Source organism: Podarcis erhardii (assembly GCF_964252035.2).
Source record: "Podarcis erhardii genome assembly, chromosome: 7".
NCBI classification, from domain to species: Eukaryota; Metazoa; Chordata; class Lepidosauria; order Squamata; family Lacertidae; genus Podarcis; species Podarcis erhardii.
The window spans coordinates 64,487,158-64,503,572 of record NC_138511.1 but is presented as its reverse complement, the minus strand read 5'-3'; the positions used below and the strand labels follow the sequence as shown (position 1 = coordinate 64,503,572).

The window sequence follows — 16,415 nt, the reverse complement described above, 5'->3', positions numbered from 1 at the left end:
GGTCCAGCAAAAGAGATAATCTTTCCAACTGGAGTCAAAGTAGCAAAAATGCAAAAATGCGACACCAACATTCAACCACTCAACCACTCTGTCATTTCCCTTCCAGCTTCAGAGAATCTACATTTTGCCCATGAGTGTCAAACCAGACTAGAAAAAAACATATATGTATTTAAAGTCTAGCAACCAGCATGAAGTATTCAGGAGCCCAGTTCAACACAATGCCTCCCTACTACAAGGCCTAGTATTCCATTTGCATTTTTGGATTAAGAGAGAAAGAGAATCCCACAGTAAATATTAGGCTTTATCTACATCTTTTTGTACACCCTAATTAAAACAACACAGCAGCACATTAAGTGCACTCTTGAGATCTATCTATCTGTCTTACTCATTTTACAAGTTTTTGTCATTGGGCACATATACAAGACTAGCCTCTACCAAATGTCCAGGGTTTTAGGCCTGGGGCTCCAGAAGTAACTTAATATACACGCTTGACCAAGATTGGGAGATTCTGCACTTCTGGGCAGCATTGATGGGGGTCAGTATTGTATTAGTCTTCTTAACGAGGGTTGTTCATTCTTCTAGCCCATCTGCAGGGGGGAAGAGAGAATGGCGCTGCCCTCAAAGCCACTAAGACGTCTTACGAATTCTGCTTTCCGAATTGAATTTGACACAATAAGTCCCCAAAAGTTACAGACCTGAATGTGACTGGACACCTGATCTGTGTGCTTTACTTGGTGACACTTCTCTGCAAAACTTGATCATGCACCCCATTGCAGTGAGGGGGAAAGAAGGGGCAACCCTGCTAGGATGATTTATTTATTTTTACCACCCTCTCCCTTTTCCTCAGCATTCTGACAAACTCTCTCTGCTGACCCTAATTCTTCCCAAATCCCCTAGAGAGGGTCTCTGTTCTCTGGACCACCCAGAAAGGAGAAAATTGCAGCTCTCAGCAGAAGCCGCTTCTTTTCCACCTAGGGCTTTTGAAAGATTTCCCCAGCCTCCCCAGAGGAACTCCCCCCTGCCCAAAACACACATACACACACACACACACCCTTGCAAAACTAGCAAATGATGCTGGTTCCAAAATGTCAAGGGGGGGGTCCCAGCTCATCCCATCCCATCCTCAATTTGCAAGAACCCCCAAAAGGTTCCTCCCTCTGGGTGCCCAAGCTTTGCAACACCAGCTCTGTACTGGTGAAGGTTAAACACGCCCAACTCTTCTGCAGTGCCCAGCAATTTCCCCCCATCTCTTTCCCTCTGCTCCTCTCCCGCTTCAGCATCACTTACAGTCCTGGAGGTGATTTCCCATCCTTTCCGGTGTGGGGGGGGTCATCATGGGCCTTTGGGATGGTGCCCCGCAGCCTGCCAAGATCTCTTTCTCTCTCTTCTTCCCCCCTTTCACCGGTGCTCTGATGCTCCTCTTGACTTTGCCACAGGGAAAAAAAAACTCCCTGCACATCTCTCTCTCGCCTTCTGCATTCTGTTCCCTGGAAGCCGGTAGCGGCAGCAGCGGCAGCAGCAGCAGCAAACCCTCTCACAGTTCAGCTTGAGAAGTTCCTTCCTTGCAAAGAAGGGGAGGGATTTAAAAAACGGCACAGAAGGCAAGCTGAGCTTTGCAGGGGTTTCCAGGTGCAAAGGAGGTGAGGTGGCTCTCCCCTACTCTTCCTCGCTTCTCATCCATAAAAGAGCTTCTTTCTGCACACTTGCCAGGGGGGTGGGTGTCCCCTCTTCAGTTTCTGCCCCACAACTTAAAGAGCAAAACCAAAATAATAATTAGTGCCACCAACCTCCTATTTCCCGCATGCTTGTGCAAGTGCGCGCACACACACACACACACACACACACACACACACTTTCCAGCTGTCAACCAATGGAACTTTGAGCAGACTTATGCTAATGAAATCCTTGGTGTCTTTATTAACCAGCAAATATTGTCATGGGCAAACTGCGGAGAGGGGCTCTCTGCTTTCCAGATTTCACCAGCACATGCAAATATGTGAATAGCTCTCCAGAGCTTGCTAGCCTTTTTGGCCCCCAAGGCAGGTAGGAAGGATTTTGCCTCATTAAGTGAAATGTTAAAAGCAGCTTTTATTAACACGCACACATTCAGCAGATAGCAAGGCTTTGGGCATGGCCAGTGCCACAGAGGCTAACAAAACAGGGCAACTGCCAGGGCCCAAACCTTGTTAAGGGGCTCAGCTGCTGATTGTAGCAACCTCATTCTTTTCCTTGGGGAAGGTCTGTAGTTCAGGAGGAACATAAGAGCCTTACTGCTGGATCAAGTCAGCGGCCCAACTAATCCAGCATCCTGGGTTCAAATTTTAGTTCAGCCATGGAGGTCATGCAGGGGCTTAGTGGACCCACTCACTATCTCTCGATTTACCCTTCCTTTCAAGATTATGGTGAGGGTAATCGTGGTCCTTGTTTTATGGAGGGCAGTCGTCTATTTGAAAAGCTGTGTTTGGCCCAAGACCAGTTTAAAGTAAAAAAAAGAACCACTGGAAGGAAAAGCAGGAGGAGCCTTCGAAGTTGCCCATCACCAGAGAGCAGCACCTGGACCGCTGACTGGGCAGGCCAACAGGTCACCTGGTAACAGTTTTCCCACTCTAGTGAGTCATATTGCATCTATGCATATGAATTAGCATGTGGACATTTTTTTAATGCAAATTGGTGTCCCTGAAGATCAAATGGGCCTCATCCACTATATGGAACTGCCCTGCGGAAGCATGTGGCTCCAAAATAACAAATCTTTGGGAGGCGGTTTTGATCAGAGGCTGGATATGGCCTACCTCAGAGCTAAACTGATCTTACCCATTACACAACTCTGTTCCACCCTATAATGACCACTACTGCCTCTGCTGCTCTCCCCAGGCTGCCTGGGTGCCAAAGATAAGAACAAAGCATTTGTGTGGGTCAGGTGCCAGGTCTGAACCCTGAAAGGAGCCCTATGACTTTCAAAGTTACATAGGAGAATTTGGCCTAGGGCTGCTTTTCCCATTACAGAGCCCATGGCCCAAACACTCAGCTGCAGACATGCATTCAGACTTCTGTGGAATTCAGCCCCTTCCTTGTTGAATTTCTTGTAATTGGTGAAGACCTTATTTCAGCAGCCATTTTAATTTAATTTTATGGTTAATCTTAACAGATCTTATCACTGTTGTAGCTTTTTTGTAGCCTTATTGTACACCGCTTAGAAACTATGTCATTAAGCAGTAATTGTTGGAATATTATTATTATTAAATTTGTATACCACCCCCCCCATCCAAAGATCCATAACAGGGAAATACCAAATGGGAACTCAAAATACATAACTAAAACAGAAAAAAACAAACCAATAATCCCCCTCAAAAACATATTATTTAATATTATTAAATACACAGATCAGAGGCTGGGTGAGTATGGCTGATGAGTCTAACTGTACACAAATGGAAAACGCTGTCTTCTTTGTTTATTTACAGTGATGCTTTTGATGTACACAATATTTAAAAAGGCAGTGAACGGGTGGAGGGGAAAGGAATGTCATAGTGGTGGAGCCAGCAGGCAGTGGTTACCGGGCAAGAGGGGATGAGCCAGATCTCCAACAAATTGTCTCATTTTCTGGCAGACTAACTGTGTCTTTAACAGCTGCACCACAAACAGAAATGCATCCGGTGCAGCCGTTCCTGGCAGGGAGGTGCAGTGATAGGGAAAACTTCACTTACTGAATTCCAGCTTGTCATCATTCAGCTGCCAGAATTATTATTATTTCTTTGAACCCTGCAGTGACCCAAACATGTGCCCAGCCCTTCCAAAGAAAATTGCCAGCTGTCCTGGTTGTGTCAAGATAATCCAGAAAAATAGCTATTGTGGCCTGAATAACATCAAGCAAAGGGAAATGTCCCAAATTTTTAATATTTGAAAATAGCAATGATGCGTCTGTTAGGTTGTGGGTTGACATAGCAGACGACACAGCGATTTCTCCAAGTAGCTCTTTATTTCGTAAGCTGGAATAGAACTGACTGCAAACAGCTCAGCCGGCCTGCTTTTATAGGCAGCCGGCTGTCAACATTGTAACAACTACAGCCCAGAGTTCCCGCCTAAAATAACTGACGCGGACCTGAGGGAAAACTATCTACAGACCTGATTGAAAACTATATACAGTATCCCCCTGCTGGCCCAGGGTGAAACTTCACTACATAACACCCCTCCCCACCGAGATAAGGCGTTAGTTACAATCGTAATGGTTTCCTTATATACAGCACTACGCGTAATGGTTCAATTAGGCACAAAAGCATATTGGTTACCTTTCCCATACTTAGACCAACAGTGATACATGTCCAACAACATAGTCCTTTAAATAAGTTGGGCGCTTGGGAACTCTGCCAGACCGCCGGGGACTGGTAGCCAAGTCCGGAGGGCCACACAGTTCTTGCTGAGGCTGTGGTGCGACCCTAGGTGGCGTTGGAACCAAATCCCCTGGATCCGCTGCTGTGGGTGGAGCCTCCGCAAGTGGAGTGGTCTGAGTCTGTGGTAAGTCTGGCAGACCCTCTGAAGCGGCTTGGTTCGGCTCCACGCTGGCAGTTTGCGAGGGAGGTGTAGGTGGGGCCTCGCCATCTGTACGTGTCTCTTCTGGAGCCGCAAGCGCAGTTGGGGGCACCTCGGTAGTGTCCAAGTCCCCAACCCTGCGCCTAAGCTGGTCTATGTGCCGTCGCCACAAGCGTCCGTCTTCGAGTGCCACCTGGTACGAGCGAGGTCCCGTGACTCCCACTACTGTGGCTGGCACCCAAGGAATGTCCCCCACATAGTTCCGGGCAAAGACCTGGTTTCCTGGGACAAATGACCGTGGCGCGTTGGCACAGCCTGGGGGTTCAGCCACGGCAAAGTCCGGGTGTAGCCGGTCGAGTGGTGACCTGAGGCGGCGGCCCATAAGCAGTTCAGCAGGACTCCTCCCTGTGGCCGCATGAGGGGTGATGTGTTGCACGAACAAGTATTCGGCGACCCGCTCATGCCAGTCTCCCCGGTCCAGGCGCGCCAGTGCCTCTTTTGTCGAGCGCACCATTCTTTCCGCTTGCCCGTTGCTGGATGGATGAAAGGGTGCCGTTAGGGCATGGCGGATGCCCAGTCCCAAAAGATACCGCTCAAACGTGCCTGACGTGAACTGTGGTCCGTTGTCAGAGACAAGGACATCAGGACACCCATGCGTTGCAAACAGGCCTCGCAGCACCCGGATCCCACCTTCGTCGCCAGTGTTAGGTTGTGGGTTGACATAGCAGACGACACAGCGATTTTTTCCCTCAGGTCCGCGTCAGTTATTTTAACGACATTGCGGTACATAAACAGCTAAATAACAATAAAAGCTTCATAAATTCCCACGAGCATTTTACAAAAAAACCCTCAATCGGATGTGGAGAGCTGAACTGAAGACTGGAGGAATGTTAGATCGTAAGCCTGTGCGGGCAGAGACTGTTAAGTTGTGGGTTGACATAGCAGACGACACAGCGATTTCTCCAAGTAGCTCTTTATTTCGTAAGCTGGAATAGAACTGACTGCAAACAGCTCAGCCGGCCTGCTTTTATAGGCAGCCGGCTGTCAACATTGTAACAACTACAGCCCAGAGTTCCCGCCTAAAATAACTGACGCGGACCTGAGGGAAAACTATCTACAGACCTGATTGAAAACTATATACAGTATCCCCCTGCTGGCCCAGGGTGAAACTTCACTACATAACAGCGTCTTTTAAGAAAACCTAACGGCACACCTCCCACCCCTAAAACATGCTGCCCTGTTATGTGGGAAAGCGGAGTTTCTTCCCATGAGGTAGCTGCTATACTACTTTGTTAAGAAGAATACACAGATGTTGTGATGAGGACGGCAGCCATTTTGTTTACATAGTCAGAGAAGCTCTGAAGGAGGCACTGCGCCTCTGCCTTCCCACTCAAACAATAAAAAGCCATCAAGGCTGCCCCAAGATGTTTTGTTGCCCCAGGCAGAACAGCAAATGGTGCTCCCCTCCCCAAGTCAAGGTGCATTAATTTACAAAGCCCTCAACAACTGGGCCTCAGGATATCTCAAGGACCACTTGATCCCTTATATCCCTCGCCTGATCACTGAGGTCTTGTGGAGGGTGCCGATCTAATCTCAGTCACATGACAAAGACTTTCTTGTTCCAGCCGGCATTTGAAGGCAGTGTTTGGTTTTATGATGCCTTTTTATTGTTTTATTCTCTTATGTGGTTCATTTTTATTCATGTCACTTATAAATGCTAATGACTAAGCAGTATGTAAATACCATAAATAAATAAAGAGTTTGTATCCAAGTTTGGTCGAGTTATTTTGGCGTCTGAAACAGAAAAGGCCACAAACACAGCTCCCTGAGAGTAAAAATATATCAGCAATAAGTTGAATTACCCACAGAGTCCACAAAACGTTGTAAGAACCTAACCATAGTGCTTCAGTTGGAGGATAAGGGGCCAGGTACAAACTTTCCTCTAAACCAGGCATTTGGCCTTTAACACTTTTAGAAGTGGATGGGATGTTTTTAATGCTCTGTCCTTGGTTTTACTGTATCTGTGGAGAAGTTTTGTTTTGTTTTTGTAAGATGCTTTAGGTTGCCTTGGGCAAGATAAAATGACTAACAAATTTAAGACAACAACAACAACGCTATCAGTGGGTTTCGAGTGGTCAGGGGTGAAACCTAGTGGGGATTTGGCAGGTGAGGGAGAGGGGCCTGGGCTTTTTGTTTGCCTGGGGGGCTGGGGGGGGGGTTGAGAACGTGAGAGGGGCTTGATGGCTTTTGATGCAGCAAGAGTTGCAAAATCAGACAGGGGATGAAAAGGAGTGGAAAATTAACACTTGCCTTGGCTTTTCATTCAGCGAAATCCCCAAAACCGAATTTGAGGCTGCAAAACTGAATGGGCAAGTAAAATATCTGATCAAAATAAAAGAAAAAAATTTCCTTCCAGTAGCACCTTAAAGACCAACTAAGTTAGTTCTAGGTATGAGCTTTCGTGTGCATGCACACTTCTTCAGATACACGGTGTGCATGCACACGAAAGCTCATACCTAGAACTAACTTAGTTGGTCTTTAAGGTGCTACTGGAAGGAATTTTTTTTCTTTTATTTTGTTTTGACTATGGCAGACCAACACGGCTACCTACCTGTAACTAAAATATCTGATGTTTAGCAACTTTATCTGCTACAACACATTGACACTGTTAACATGAACATAGTCTAACAAATGAGCTAAGTAAGTAAACATAAAATCAGATTTCAAGATTCTGCAGCTAAATTGGCATTAGAACATAAACCTTCCTGAAACAACAAAGAAAAGGTTAACTGGTCTGCTGGAGGATAAAAGAGTACCAGTCTGTCTGGGAACAAACTTATTCAGAAGAAGAATTCCCCAAATCAGGAAAAGTCGCTCCCCCCCCCCCCAATATAGACAACAGGTTAAACCAGATAGTTTTTGTCAGCCAAAGACATTTTGCTGCCTGAGGCAAAGGACAAGATGGTGCTCTCTCACTCCATATACAAAAGCTGTCCAGTCTGACAGGAACATAGGAAACTGCCATATTTAGAGTCAGGCCATTGACCCTCCTAGCTCAGTATTGTCTATGCTAACTGACAGTGGCTGTCCAGGACTTCAAGCAGAGAGTTCCTCTCCCAGCCCTACCCAGAAATGATGAAGGTTGAACCTGGGACTTGCTGCATCTAAAGCAGATGCTCTGTCACTGAGCTACGTCCCTTCCAGAAACAATCTGCCACTACTGTCGTGAACTGGCAGGGCAACGGGGAGGAGGAAGAGGATGCCAGCAAGGGGTGTAGCCGGGACAGGGACACGCCGAGGCAAGCAGGGGATGGGGAAGGAAGTACTCACAGGATGATGGAGGATAACAAGGTGGTGGAGGTCAGTACACAGGAACCAGAGCAGCAGGACCCATCACCAGAGCCAGCGGGGCCCCTGTCCCCATGAACACAGCAGGCTCTGAGGCATAGGGAACAGCGAGAGGGGAACTCCAGGAGGCTAAGGCAGGCAAGAGGCACAGCCCAGCAAACTAGCTCTGAAAGAAGGGGTGTGATTCCTCAGCTGGAGTAGGCTAGGAACAGGTGAGGCTCATATGCCTCATCAAGGTCAGATGCTGCAGTCAGCAGGCAAAGTATACAAGGGCAGCAGAGCTGAGGTGCTGGGTCTGCTTAACTGCCCATGTTGATGGACCTGGACTTAGGTGCTCCTGGACCTCCATGGGACTGTTTTGGGTTTGACTCTGGACTGTATCCTGACTGCAGGACTTTGGACTTGGCTACTTGGATCACCCCTGAACCTCCTTTCCTGAGCTTCGGTCTTTGGATTTCGCTTGTGTGGATCAACCCTCGGACTTTGAAGTTTGGACTTGGCATGCTGACTTTCTGACAGGTAGGCCAGGGGTTCAGGGCAGTTACCAAGGCAGACCATTCACCTGCTTAGCTCAGTATCTCCTATACTCACCAGGATTTCAGACAGGGGTCTCCCCCAGCCCCACCAGCAGATGCCAGGAACTGAACCTGGCACCTTCTACATAGAAAGCTGCGTACAAAGTTGGCCTACCACTGGGCTACATGGCCCTTCTCCAGTTGAATCTTACTTCAACACTGAGCTTCATAGCTGAGCAGGGATTTGAAGCTAGTTTCCCCTTGTCCTAATCTGATACTCTAACCACTATACCACACTGACATTCTCACATGCATGTCTTGCACCCAGGAAAATGCACTTGAGAACATTGCAGTCCCAGTGTGTGTATCTGCACTCTTTGCACCACACTTTCACCATCCCTCTATCCCACAGCAGGCGCTGTAACTCTCCCGCTGTTAGACTCCACCCCTGAAGGTGCACTCTTCCATTGTCAACAAACCAACATAGTTAGAGGGTTTGGGTGTCCTTGTTCGTGGTCTCCTAACTCCCCAAAGTATAAGGTAGACCTGAGATTTATTTCCTATTAAAATTAATATTGAACTGCCCACATCACGGAAGCCAGTGAGAGAAAAGGACCACAATCTAGTTGAGAAGAAGCACCCCTTCTGCCCCTCTACAATCTGCTTCCCATTCCCTCCCCCCCCCCCATCATCTTTTTACCCCATGTAACTATCCAGCTTGGCTGGAGTCAGTCCCAGTTCTACCATTAGGGAGAGGGAAGCAACCACCTCAGACAGCAGAAAGGCACTGGAGATATGTGCCATGCCACACCCCCTACATCCTGTTGCCCTTTGGGTGTGGTACAGAAAGCTGCACTGCTGCAAGTGCCAAAATAAGATCCAGCTGGAAGTACACATGGGCTGTGTGCATGTGTGTGCATGTGGGGGAGGTCTTGTCCTTCACCTCGGGAAAGGAAGGTGGGTTTCAAATCTCTGCTGGTGACCAGTGGCCTCAGTCAAGCTGTCTATCTCTCAGCCTCAGGCTGTGAACACACCATACATTTAAAGCACCTTTAAAGCACATGCCTCTCCCCAAGACACTCCTCTCTCTGTGTGTGTGTGTGTGTGTGTGTGTGTGTGTGTGTGTTTTAAATATATCTTTTATAGGTATAGCCTCAGTTGCCCAATTTGTAAAATGCAATAGTAACTAATATTAATTGAGCATTCATCATGAAGCATTTGTGTGGAATTTATATGACGTTTCAAAGCAAGCATTACCCTCACCTACACTTTCCTGTGCATTTCCTGCTCACTTTGCTTATCGCAAAAAGTGCGATCTTTTGAGGAAGTGGGTTAACTGCATAGGACCTCCCAAACAACTTTGGTTGTGCAACCTGAATTTGCTGGCATGTGATTGAATCCCACCCCAAAGAGAGCAGCAGTTTGAAAATGTCCTAACCTGACAGGATCACTGCAGGGAAAGGCTGGAAAGAACCACCTTTGGAAAGGAGATGGCTTCTGAAGTTACAAAATCCCGATTCCTACCTTCGAGTTTGTTATCCTTGCTATACGGCCCCCCCACAGACAGCACGATGTGGGAGCTGAAGCTGGCTGTTCTTCTTCCACAGAGTCCAAAATATTAAACACACAACTCAAATCTGAAGGCCCTTTCAAGGCTGTGTTCTGGGATGGATAAAACACTTCGCTTAAGCAGAGCAAGACTGGGACATACCTTTCTCTGTCTCTTTGCTCTCCCCAACCCCACCCCCCTCCCCTCACTCCCCACACCATACAATGTTTGCTTGCTATTTTTGGCAGGTTCCTCAAAACTCTGCTCCGCCTATTAATAAGGAGAGTGAGAAATCCTTTTGGCCTCTGCTATATAAGGAAAGGTAGAAGGTTCCACCACAGCTAAATATACTGGAAGCTTGCAAGGGGTGGGGGGAGAAGGGGGGGAGCCACGCTTTTGGCACAGCATGTGGAAAAGAGATTGTGTCAGGACAATTCAGAGATAGGCCCCTTTGCGCACGTACAGTGTGTGTAAGAGAGAGACAATTCTCAACATGCAGCCAGCTCTGTGTCATCCAAGAGCCTTCTGCCACTTCTGGCACTTGCTGTGCAGATGGAAAAGGGACGGCCCCAACATCTCACAGCTGCAAAGAGGGAGACTGCTGTCCTGCATGCCTGTGACATCCTTCTTTACCACACGCTAATGATTGCAGCCTAAATGTGTGGTCCACCCCTCCGGACAGATTTTTAAAAGTATTGTAGTGGATTGTTAAACTATGGAACTCACTTCCACATGAGGCAGTGAGAACCACCAACTTGAATGGCTTTATAAAAGGACTGGACAATTTCAAGGAGGATATCAATGGCTACTAGCCACAATGGCTATACTCTGTCCTCCACAGTTGGAGGCAGCAGTGCTTCTGAATGCCAGTTGCTGGAGACCACAGGAGGATAGAGGGCTCTTGTGCTCAAATCCTGCTTGTGCGTTTCCCCGCAGGCATCCAGTTGGCCCCTCTGGGAACGGGATGCTGGAACAGCAGGTTTGCCAGACCTCCAGAGGTGGCCTGGAATCTCCAGGTTTGTCTGACCTCCTCTAGGTGGCAGGGGAACGGCTTGAATCTCCCAAGTGGCTGAAAGTGCCTTAAAAAAATATTCTTTATTAGGCATGCAGTTTGTAACCTTCAACCTGGCAAGAGCATTTAAACCCTTCTGGCCAAAAGCAAGTAGGCTAGATTAAAAACTGACTACCTAGGCACCCTAAGCAGGTGAGAAGGAACAGGTCTCTTTCCTTCAACTGAAAGGTGAGAGCATCCACTTTAGCTAAGGTTTCTATCTTAATTTCCAACAATGAGCTATCTGCTCATTTGTTGAACTTTGGCTTTTTTTTAAAAAATGAATGGCATGCTCTGTGGTCCATGCTTCTTGTGCCATGCTTAATGGCATCACCGGAGTCTGCCCCCCGTAATTTCACCAAGGGTTGCCCTTCATTATCATCACCAGAGGTCCTGAAATTGGGTCCTGAAATCTCAGCATCTTGGATGCTCCTGAACTCTCAACCCTACCCCATTGCTGAAAGTTCTGCTGCATCCAGTGGCATCCCTCTTCTTTGTAATAGCCTGTCCTCTTCTGATGTACGTGGAGCAGATTGTGGCCTTTTTACACACACACACACACACACACACACACGCACGCACACACGCACACACCCCGTTTTGGGTAAGCATAAATCCTTTCACAGACAGAATTTTCACTTAGTATTACATTGGATTCCAACCATTATTATCATTTATATTTATTTGGTGCAAATATACTAATTATTTTTTTTAAAAAAAACAACAACTTCTTCTTATTATAAAATTAAACACCATCAGCTTGTGGGTTCTCTTGCCACAAATGCCAGTTTGATGTAGTGGTTAGAGCAGAGAGGAGAAATCTGTGGTCTCTTGGACTACAACTCCCAAGAGTCCCTGCCAGCACGGGCAATGTTCAGGGATGAAGGGAGCCAAGTTACTGTACTGTTAGCAAAGTCACTTAAATAATGCAGAGTTCAGAGAGAATAAAAACCCTGCTAACACTTTACTGAGGAATCTGAATAAAAACAAATGTATAATTTGAGGAGAAAAGAACGAAGGGGTTTTGACTTTCTTACTCCAGGCCTTGTGCGTAGCAGGGAGATATTCAACTATACAAACAGAGGAAAACTCCCTCAGAACTACTCAGCTAATCAGAGTGTGTGTTACCTCAGTGAGAATCATTCCTTTCTGCTTGCCAAACAACACCTCCACTGTCACAGCCCCTTGGTTAGTTGCCTTATAAACCACAGAATTAACCCTTAAGTCCCACACTGAATGATCTTTGCTGTTGCACCACACCTTTTGCTACCTTTTGCTATATTCTATGACTGTCAGATGATCCTAAAGAAACCTGTGCATTGTACTATGACTCTTTAATATATCTGTCATAATAAGGAATGGATTGACATAGCTGCCTGCGTTTTGGGGGTCTCCTTGTGGGTGTGACAGGGGCTCTCTCTCGATGACCTCCTGCACTTCAGACACTGCAGCTCCTGAAGCATTTCCTTTCAAAGGCATCTCCACTTGCTAATGAGCAGGCCATTAACATCAACAGGACTGGTGCAAACTCGTTAGCAAAAACAGTCTCATTAGGGCCCAAGGATAAAGAAAGACACAGACAAGAGCAAAAGCAAGCTTTGCAACCTTGACACCCTTTGATTTATTTACATTTGGTCACAATAATGTTTGTGTAATAAAGAAGGGTCATGGTGTTTCAAGAGCACCAACAGTTTTTTACGATGGTGGCAATGAGGACAACAAATGCATTTTGCTGAAAATTATTAACGACAAATGGTGACCATTATTGCCTTTGCTAATTGGCAGCAGCGTCAAATGTAGTTTTGCCGCTCTATCTTGGAAACTGGAAGGCGTAAGGAAGAAAATATGATGCTGTGAATTGGAGTGGAAGACCCGTTTGTTTTGTATTTTAAGGCAAGCATTGCAACCACAGATGGGAAACCTCCAGATATCATTATTTATTAGATTTATTACTCAACCTTTATCACAAGGTCTCAAGGTGGGTTAAAACAAGTTAAGTAATATTATATTAATTATTGATACGCTATAACTTTTTGTCATCATAAACAAAGAATACATTTAATGCAATTTAAAACGAAATAAAAACAGCGCACACACCATTGAAAAATCGTATTAATTCAGAAGTATAACAAGTGTGGAAAACCACATTTGGCCCAGCAGGGGTCCCAGTTTGCCGCACTAGGCTGCTGTCCGCTGAACACGCCCACCTAGTGCCGTATATGATGTCAGGTGTGGGGCAGGGATAGACAAGGCCGGACAAGCTGTGTGGCCAGGTTCCTCATGGAGAACTCCATTGCACAGCCACTCCCTGCAAAAGGCAGGGCTGGTCAGCTGGCGGGCAGTGAGTTCAAGCCTGATTTCTGCAGGAATCAGCTGCATGATTGAGTTCTGTGTGGGGAACTCGGTTATGCAGCCAATTATTATTATTATTATTATTATTATTATTATTATTATTATTATTATTATTTATTTATACCCCACCCATCTGGCTGGGCTTCCCCAGCCACTCTTGGCGGCTTCCAACAAGATATTAAAATACAGTAATGCATCAAACATTAAAAGCTTCTCTAAACAGGGCTACCTTCAGATGTCTTCTAAAAGTCTGGTAGTTGTTGTTCTCTTTGACATCTGGTGGGAGGGCGTTCCACAGGGAGGGCACCACTACCGAGCCAAGCCTTGCTGACAGCAGATTTGCCAGGCTTACACTGGAGCACAGGTTTGACCAAGCCCCTTGTGCTGTGGTTCCCTGGTGCCTGACAGCCAGATGGATGTTCAGCACTTGAAGAAGAAGAGTTTGGATTTGATATCCCGCTTTATCACTACCCGAAGGAGTCTCAAAGCGGCTAACATTCTCCTTTCCCTTCCTCCCCCACAACAAACACTCTGTGAGGTGAGTGGGGCTGAGAGACTTCAGAGAAGTGTGACTGGCCCAAGGTCACCCAGCAGCTGCATGTGGAGGAGCGGGGACGCAAACCCGGTTCCCCAGATTACGAGTCTACTGCTCTTAACCACTACACCACACTGGCTCTCACTTGGGAACTGTTGCACAAGGGACTTTGATAGGTTGACCAATTGTCAGTCAACTGATGTTATAATGAAGCTGGGTGTTTGGCAGGTGGGTTGTCCCACCCACCTGTCAAAGTTGGCCTGCAGGGCTGGGGGACAGAAACATCCCCCACCCCTGAAGTATAAGTTAGATCACCAAAAAAAACCTTTTTGCCTGTTGAGGGCCATGGTGAAAATGGAATGCACACATGAACAGTAGGAATCCTTCCTTGCAAGGGTGCAGTAGGTCTCTGCAGGGAGATTCATAGCACCTCCTTGATCCTTGTAACAAGGCAGCCCTTTCCTCACACAAGTTCCGCCCATTAACAATGGGCATTTTATCGGTAGTAAGGATATGAGCCTGCCATCCTGGGCTTGTGCAAAGTTTATTGAGATGTGAAGCAAAAAGGGTTCCTACATAAAACGCTGAATTATATACCTCTCCCAACCACAACTCAACCCTTCGTCTGATTTTTTGCCCCTTTCCTTGGGTACTGCAGTGCTGAAAAATGCCTTTGCTTCACCGGCAGACTGGGCAGACTTCGTTAATTTTCTTCAAGGACTCCACTAATTAATCAAGGTTTTTCAGCTTCATTTAGAGGCGGTGACATCCTGCGCGCTTATGCAGTTTGCTGAAGGTTGATCCCTGAAGCTTCAGCATTTTTTGCTTCCTCCTGGTGAAATCAATAGCTTTCATCTGCATCTCAGCTGCCTTCTTTACAAACAGACCGAAGCAGAATCTATGGCTGCTGCTGTTCCCCCCCCCCCCTATTTCTGCCCAGAGATCTTAATTGCTTAGAAGAGAGGTTTTGGCAAAACACATGAGTGGCAGCCCCTTCTGTCCATGGCCCAGGATGCCACAGGCTGCAACTCTGGACATAGGGCAGAAGCAGGAAGCCTGTGGACTTATGGATGTTTCCATAGCATCATAGGACTGTGTAAAGGACCCCAAGGGTCATCTAGTCCAGCCCTCTGCAATGCAGGAATTGCACCTACAGCATCCCTAACAGATGGCCATCCAACCTCTGTTTAAAAACATCCAGCAGAGAGTCCTGAGGGAGCCCGTTTCGCTGTCAAATAGCTCTTATGCTCAGAAAGTTCCTCTTAATTGTAACTAAAAATCTCCTTTCTTGTCATTTGAATCCATCGGTCCATGTCCCATGGAGCAGCAGAAAACAAGCTTGCTCCATCTTCCATGCGACAGCCCCTCAGATATTTGAAGATGACTATCATATCACCCCCTCAGTCTTCTCTTCTTCAGGCTAAACACACCTCAGCCTGGATAGCTCAGCTGCTTAGAATGTGGTGCTTATACCGCCAAGGTTGCAAGTTCAAACCCACTAAGGGACAGCTGCATATTTGGTTTGGACTAGATAATCCTCAGGGTCCCTTCCAACTCTATGATTCTATGAATCTGTGAACTGTTCTATGAATCTATAAACTCCCTCAACCATTCCTCATCAGTCTTGGAGCTCTCATCAGTCACGGACTAACATTTTATTTCTAAACCACCAACTCATTACAAAATAAGTAAGTCATAACGGTGTACAGTTGTACCTTGGTTCTCAAACAGAATCCGTTCCAGAAGTCCGTTCGACTTCTGAAAATGTTCAAAATCCAAGGCACGGCTTCCAATTGGCTGGAGGAGCTTCCTGCACTCAATTGGAAGCTGCTTTGGACGTTCGGGTTCCAAAGAACGTTCGCTTTCGGGTTTGTGGCGTTCGGGAGCCAAAACGTTCGAGTTGCAAGGCATTCGCGAACCAAGGTACAACTTCATAATAAAACGATTAGAAAACCCGTAAACACGCAGAACAAATGACCAACACTGAACTACCATTAATTATCTGAAAATGCTTGGCAGAGCAGACACTGGACAGACACTATCTCTTTAAAGCACATTCAAAGTACGTTTCCCTCTCAAAGAATTCTGGGCACTGTAGTATTCTAAGGGCTGCTGGGAATTGTAACTCTGTGAGGACTAAACTAGAGCGCCCAAAATTCTTTGAAGGAAAGAATGTTCTCTAAAGGTACAGTATGTATGCATCCTAAAACCTTTTCAGCAGGCGGAAAAAATATCAGTGTTTTAGGTGCCTGCCTGATTTCCACAGGATCAGTGTTCCTAGTGGTTCCCACACTATTTTTTTTTGTTTGTTTGTTTGTGTAGAAACCAAATTACTATAAGATAACTGGGAAAGTCAGCAGGACCTCTGCAGATGATCTGGCTGGTGTATAAGGGTAACCTGGTCCTAGGCCATGCAGGGCTTCACCCACCCACAGTAATACCTTGACGTTAGCTTGGTAATGTCCTGGCAGCCAATGCAGAACTTTCAGCACTGGTGTAATATGCTGATGTGGAACTGCTCTGGCCCAAAGCCGGACTGCG

At 46.6% G+C, this 16,415-nt stretch overlaps 2 long non-coding RNA genes across 2 annotated transcripts in view; one reads left to right on the top strand and one right to left on the bottom strand.

Annotated features, from left to right (window-relative positions):
• LOC309347291 overlaps positions 1-10,104 on the bottom strand; it is a 29,363-nt gene extending 19,259 nt beyond the window's left edge. The window contains exon 1 of the long non-coding RNA XR_014158893.1: positions 9,912-10,104. This is a non-coding gene — a long non-coding RNA (uncharacterized lncRNA). The remainder of the gene's footprint in view (positions 1-9,911) is intronic.
• The window catches only part of LOC309347290, a 62,849-nt gene continuing 54,032 nt past the window's right edge, over positions 7,599-16,415 (top strand). The window contains exon 1 of the long non-coding RNA XR_014158892.1: positions 7,599-8,391. This is a non-coding gene — a long non-coding RNA (uncharacterized lncRNA). The remainder of the gene's footprint in view (positions 8,392-16,415) is intronic.